Source organism: Globicephala melas, chromosome 5 (assembly GCF_963455315.2).
Source record: "Globicephala melas chromosome 5, mGloMel1.2, whole genome shotgun sequence".
NCBI classification, from domain to species: Eukaryota; Metazoa; Chordata; class Mammalia; order Artiodactyla; family Delphinidae; genus Globicephala; species Globicephala melas.
This window is the reverse complement of record NC_083318.1, coordinates 94,505,085-94,511,814: the sequence shown is the minus strand read 5'-3', so window position 1 is coordinate 94,511,814 and position 6,730 is coordinate 94,505,085.

Here is a 6,730-nt window from a genome sequence, read left to right as displayed (position 1 = left end):
TCATCAGCTGAGGGTTTCTGGAAAGCCTTGCTTCCCTCCATAAGTGTCCACCCCCTACCCCTTCTTCCTATTCAGTCCCATTTTCTTTAACACTAATATTCATTTCTATATATTTCTCCATTATGTTACGCTTCAATGAAATAACGAGTTAACTAGTTGAAAGGAGAATTCTTATTCCTTTAGTACCAGCCAAAAGTACATTTCCAAAAACCCTCCTCAGCATCTCCCCACAGAGCCTGCTGAATCCAAGTCTTACTTGAAAGACTGAAGTTTTTATTGATGTGTTTTCGGACGTGCTCAAATTTTGAGGAACAAGTTACACCATCTGCAGATGATCCAGGCCTGGTTTCTTCATCTCTCTCTCTTCCTTGTCTTGGTCCTAGAGTTGTTCAGTGCCACCTCTGCAAGGACAGGGTATCTTCTCTTTGCCCTTCAGACCCACTCTCAGCTCTTCGGCGTTGTGATTTCTAGCCAGGAAATGGACTAGCCAGGACGGACTGTATAAATGAGGCTCTCCTACACTCTCTGGCTTCTGGCTGGGGTGATGGGGCGCCCTTGCAGAGATCAGAAGGAGGGAGGCGGATGAGGTTGGGATATTTTATCCCCCTGGCTCCCACAGCAAACAGAGCCACAGATTCTCTCTCAAGTCATCTTTTCTACATAACTCTTTCCTTTGGGTTCCAGAAACCATATCCTCCTTTCATCTCTTTGGGCCTAATCTGGTTACAGCTTTGCTGTTTCTGGCTCTGGCTCACTGCACTGTCCCTTATGCTTTCCCTATACGCTCGCTACCTTTTACCTTTGAAACAGTCCTTTTATTAAACCCTCTTTGAATTATCCTAATTTGAGTGTGTCATCTGCTCCCCTGAGAACACTGACTGGTACAGATGAGAAAATCAAAACAGTATATTTTTGCTTCTAAATAGGGCCCCTCAGATGTCTCAGGCATCTAGGGTCCTCGTGCGAAGGCACAGATACCCTGAATGGCTCCTGCCGCAGCCCAGCAACATGGTGGTCTCCACACTCTATTCCCACCCCATATTTCCTTCAACCATGTTTAAAACTTAACTACTCTGTATCCTTTTCCCATGTCTCTGTCTTCCAATGTGACAGCTAATGAATTTGCTCACGGGTGTTGATACCTTGATAAGAGAAGGCTGCCACAATGTTTGTCTTCCATAAAAAAAAATTACATCCACTACTCATCTTCCTATACAGCGCCCATGATGTATTCCATAGTGTGTATTCCATAGTATTCCATTATTGTCCCACACACTATAATTAATCAGACCTGAAGATTCACCTTAAAAGTACAGGCTCTGGGCCTTCCCTGGTGGCGCAGTGGTTGAGAGTCCGCCTGCCGATGCAGGGGACACGGGTTCGTGCCCCGGTCCAGGAAGATCCCACATGCCGCGGAGCAGCTGGGCCCGTGAGCCATGGCCGCTGAGCCTAAGCGTCCGGGGCCTGTGCTCCGCAATGGGAGGGGCCACAACAGTGAGAGGCCCGCGTAACGCAAAAAAAAAAAAAAAGTGCAGGCTCTTTTTTATGTCTTCACTGCAGAAGAGCCAATCAAATAGGTTACAGGTTTCAGGCTTTTAATGTTTTAAAACTTGTAGCTGACTGGGACACAGAATGTCAGTTTACCCCGGGGCTTGATTAAATGCAAAACCACTTGCTAAGACTGGAAAGCACAATCTCAGGAAGGACACTGAGTGAATACACACTGTCACCCTTTCCCATGAGTAGTCTAGCTTTTCAGGCCTCAAAACCATGTTCTCAGTGCACTCAGTGAATATTGATTTCATAAGGTCTGGCTCACTCTAAGCAAGGGAATAAGAAACTGATAGGTAAAGCAGAATGCCAACTTGCTAATTTAAATGGGAACTCATATATACATTCTGTAAGTTATGGGTACCAGGCAATGAGTGTAACAGTCAGCTGCAAGTAACAGGGGAAAAAAAGTGGATTAAACCGTAAGTCCATTATTAATTGTTTATTCAACAAGAAGAAAGGGCAGAGTCTCATCAATATCATCAAAGAACTACACACTTTGGCACATTAGTTTATGGCCTCGTGGTTGCAAGGTTGCTGCCACCCCAGATATCAATATTGCGTGCAAAAATCAGAAGACAAACAGCTGGTTAGGGGAGAAGGGGGCATGCTTTTCATAAGGCTTTGTCTTTTTGCCCAGTTAGCTTCCCAGAAGCTCCACTGGCCAGAACACGGTTGCATGGTCATCCCAATTGTCAAGATGGCTGGGAAAGCAAGCATCTAACCCTCTAGCCACTGTTTGTTTTTTTTAAATTTTTCTTATCAATATATATTGGAGCATAGTGATCAACAATGTCATGCTAGTTTCAAGGGTACAGCAAAGTGATTCAGTTATACATATACATGTATCTGTTCTTTTTCAAATTTGTTTCCTATTTAGGTTATTACAGAGTATTGAGCAGAGTTCCCTGTGCTCTCCAGTAGGTCGTTGTTGGTTATCTGTTTTTAAATATAGCAGTGTGTACGTGTCAATCCCAAACTCCCAACCTATCCCTCACCCCTACCCTTCCCCCCTGGTAACCCTAAGTTTGTTCTCTAAGTCTGTGAATCTGTTTCTGTTTTGTAAATAAGTTCATTGACATCATTTTTCTTAGATTCCGCATATAAGCAGTATCATATGATATTTGTCTTTGTCTGACTTACTTCACTTAGCATGATAATCTCCAGCTCCATCCGTGTCCTAGCCACTGTTCTGTGGTGGGAGTTGGCACGGAATAAGAGATTTGGAAATGGCTTTCGAGAGTGCGGCAGCTGTGGTTGTGTGCCACACCGATCTCCCTTCGAGAAAGTTTGCTCTCCAGCTTCAAGGAGGGCAGCTGACTGCCAGCTTCTAGCGGCAGTGCCTTCTGGATCCGTGACATGTTTGAGCTGAGGCCATGTTCTTCCTGGGGAGCCCCCAGCCGATACTGTACAAGCTGGGATTACTAGGGTCTGGCCAGGTCTGCCCAATACAGGACTCCTCTGATCTTTGTTCCGACACCCCCTGTTGCGTTGGTAGAGACTTGTTCAGGTGCAAGCCACAGTCTGAAGCTCTTCCTGTCCAATCCTGCTTCTCCCACACCCCACCCCGCCTTTCACGGCCATTACTGCCCAATAAACCTCGTATACCCCTAACTCCATCTCAGCACCTGCTTCCTAGAGGAGCTGAACGGACAGCAGAGGGCAGCGTTAGCATTTCTGTTCCCTAAAAGGAAATCATGGAAATCAAATATTTGTGCTAAGAGAATACAGGATCGGAGCAAGTCTAATACGTTTTCACTGTGAAGATATGCCTCATGTGGGTGCTCTCTTATTGCAGAAAGGACCTCCATGCCCCCCGCCTACACAGGTGAATAATGGCAAAGCTGGTCTCTGATTCTCTGACTCGTTTTTCTGTTTCCACTCAAATCATCCCTGTTCTGTTGGCTTATGCTTTCTTAGCCGTGTTGATTCCAACATGGAATGCTGTAGCCAAGCCCTGTTTTCTCTACCTTGGGGCCCAGAAGACATTCTGTTTTCTTTTTTGATCACGTGTTTGCTTATTTTGTTCTGCTTTAAGGAGAATTCTCCCAATATCTGCTCTCTTCCATTATGCGCGGACTCCACAATTTCAATTCTCAGAGTTCTGAAGGAGTGTCACTGCCACTCCCTTTTATTTCATAGGTAGTCCTGCTGTAGACCTTTAAAATAGCATCAGTTCTAGAGCATAATTTCCTCTGAGGAAGTAGCTTCATCTGTTTTTTTGTTCATTCCTTTTTTTTTGGTCATCCCATGCATGGGATCTTAGCTCCCGAACCACGAATCAAACCCGGGGCCCCAGCAGTGAAAGCGCCGAGTTCTAACCACTGGACCACCAGGGAATTCCCTCAACTTTCATTTCTTAAGCAGCTACTATGTGACGGGCACTCTTGTAGGTGCTGGCCATACAACAATGAAGAAGACAGAGGAACTCTCCCAAGAAGCTCATGGAAGCTGTTTCTAAGTTCAACAAAGCTAGAAAAAAAATCAGAAGATGTGAAGTTTCAGCCAAGGGGAGAGTGAATCGCACATCAGAGCTTTTCTACAACATAAATATTATAAGCTTTCCAGCCTCCATGAGACACAGCTTCAGAGATCTGCAGACTGGCCTGTCCTCTCCACACACACTGGATAGTAAATAAGGACGTGGTTTATTTTCCGCAGGTCTATGTTGCTCGCAAATGTCTGGTACCACTCTCACATCCACTCTGCTCAGAGCTGCCTGCCTGAGATGGTTCTCTCTCACCAGGGCTTGAAAATTATGGAGCTGCCCAAATGGTACCTACTTCTGGATCAGGCCCACCTGCAGCACATCCCCAAGAAATGTCTACGTTAAGGTCTTTATCCTGGCCTTGGTTTCAGATGGTATCTGTGCTGAATGGGCTTGCCCCATTTATGAATGTTTATCAGAGTTGTCTATACAATCATGTATCAGTTCTATCCTTCTAAGTGAAAATTAATAGACATCAAGATAAACTGGACTGGGTGCAATCCGGAGCTTAAAACCGATGACCAGATCACAGACTGGAGGTAATCTTTCAAAAAGATGACAACTAGTAGTCATGACAATCCTCTCATCTAGGATTCAAGAAACTTTCCCAGAAGACAAAAGTCTTGAGTTGCTTTGGCGTTTTCTTCACAATTTTAGAAGGAGGATGACAAAGCTACACTGGACCTCAGGAAGTCACCGAGTCCCATCTCCTAATTTTATAAGGAGGAAAGTCAGTTCCTGAGCAGCAGAGTAACTAGTTTAGGTCAGACAGCTATCAACAATCTGGGGCTAAGACCCACAATTCCTTACTCCCAATCCAGGCTCTTTCTAACAGCCAGCCCACACTGGATCTGCCTGGGCTCGCTGGCTTCCCCAGTAAATTCCTCTCCCTCCATATTTTAATCCCCGTTCTTTCATCTGTTGCCATGTGCAGCTTCCTTTCCTTCCCTCTTGCTTCTCTCTCCACAAGATTTTTTACATTCTTGTTAGTCCTGTATTTTTCCCTCTTCCTGAACGCTTTGTTTTTTCTGCCTTTGCTATCAGTAAAGGAAGAAAGCCAATATGCGTGTCTATCTTTGTATCTTCCATATTTAGTACTTAAAAAAAAAAAAGCTGGATGTATATGGAAATTCTGAACTATCTTTCAAATTACAATTCTGTGAATATACTATAAAGCAGACTGGAAAAATAATACTACCAAATTCTCAAGACTGAGTACTAAAACACTTCTGGGATGGCAGTATAGGTTTTGAAATGATTGCATAGGGGCCCTCAAGACTTCAAGAAAAGACATAAAGTCTCTACAGGGGAATTATAGTCTTCCGTAATACAACCAGATCAAAATGTCATAGATACTAGGGCTTCCCTGGTGGCGCGGTGGTTGAGAGTCCGCCTGCCGATGCAGGGGACACGGGTTCGTGCCCCGGGCCGGGAAGATCCCACATGCCGCGGAGTGGCTGGGCCTGTGAGCCATGGCCGCTGAGCCTGCGCGTCGGGAGCCTGTGCTCTGCAACGGGAGAGGCCACAACAGTGAGAGGCCCGCGTACCACAAAAAAAAAAAAAAAAAAAAAAAAAAAAAGGGTGGGCAATCTTGTTGATTTAAACAGAGCAGGAAGGAGTAATGGGTGCTAATGATCTGAGGAAATGGATAATTAGGTCTGCTTCCCTCTGTGTTGTCTTTTTTCACGTTCTTCTAATAGCATCGAGAAAGGAAGAGAAGGCAGTCCTGAGAAGCTGCTGGGGCCAGCCCTGGATAAGGAAACACCTAGTCCTCTCTGCTCCCCAGGCAAAGGAGAAGTGCTTCTCATAGGACCATTTTACTGCTTGCTTGAGCAGCCCTGTCTGTTCCTGGAGCTCAGAGTCCTAGAAACTGCATAAAAGAACTACATCACTGAGCCTCAAACAGGGGTCCTGCCCTAAGTCCAGGCGACAGCTGTTAGGCAGCTGCACCAGTGTGCCCTAAAGCCGCTTAGTGTAAGACGCAAAGGGAAAAACGACTAGCTCTCAGAAGCTATGTAGAAAACACAGACCCCTGTGGCAACAGCTGGCAGGTAATGTATATCATGAAGACATTTGTGGCATGAGAATGGACACATAATAGATGACCTTTAGAGTTATATTTTAAGGGGATTTTTTTCCATAAAAGTTACGTGCCCAAATCTTTTCAGTTTAAGAAAAATTAATAAGAAGAAAAAAAGGGGGTGAAAGGGAAGAACCCTGGCAACTGGTACAACACAGGCATGGAGGCAGGTAAAATGGACCTCCCTGTCATCCGTCGCCTCCTTCCCTGCCCAGATGCTCCACCCAAAAATAACATGAAAGGCTTCCCTGAAGCAACCAAGATAAATGTCTGCACCTGGGGCTGAGCCCCAAGTTCAGGCACAGCACCACTTCTGAGACTTGGCATCTTGTCTAGCCTTTGATCGCCTTCCCTTCGTGGGACACGTCAACTTTGCTCCTCTTTAATGTACAAGATGGGACAGGGCTGAGGCCAGGCAGCTATAGCCGCAGGCAGGGCTTTCTCCTGCACTGCACAGGGAGGCTTTTGCCTGCCCAGGCCCAGGGGGAGCAGCTGCAGTTGCCTGCCTGCACATCCTATGAAAAGACATTCAGTGTTCTGGTGGCTTAGCATGTGTGATGCCCAGCGGTGGACAAGCTGGGACGGGGGACCCAATGGAAAGCAGGAAGCAG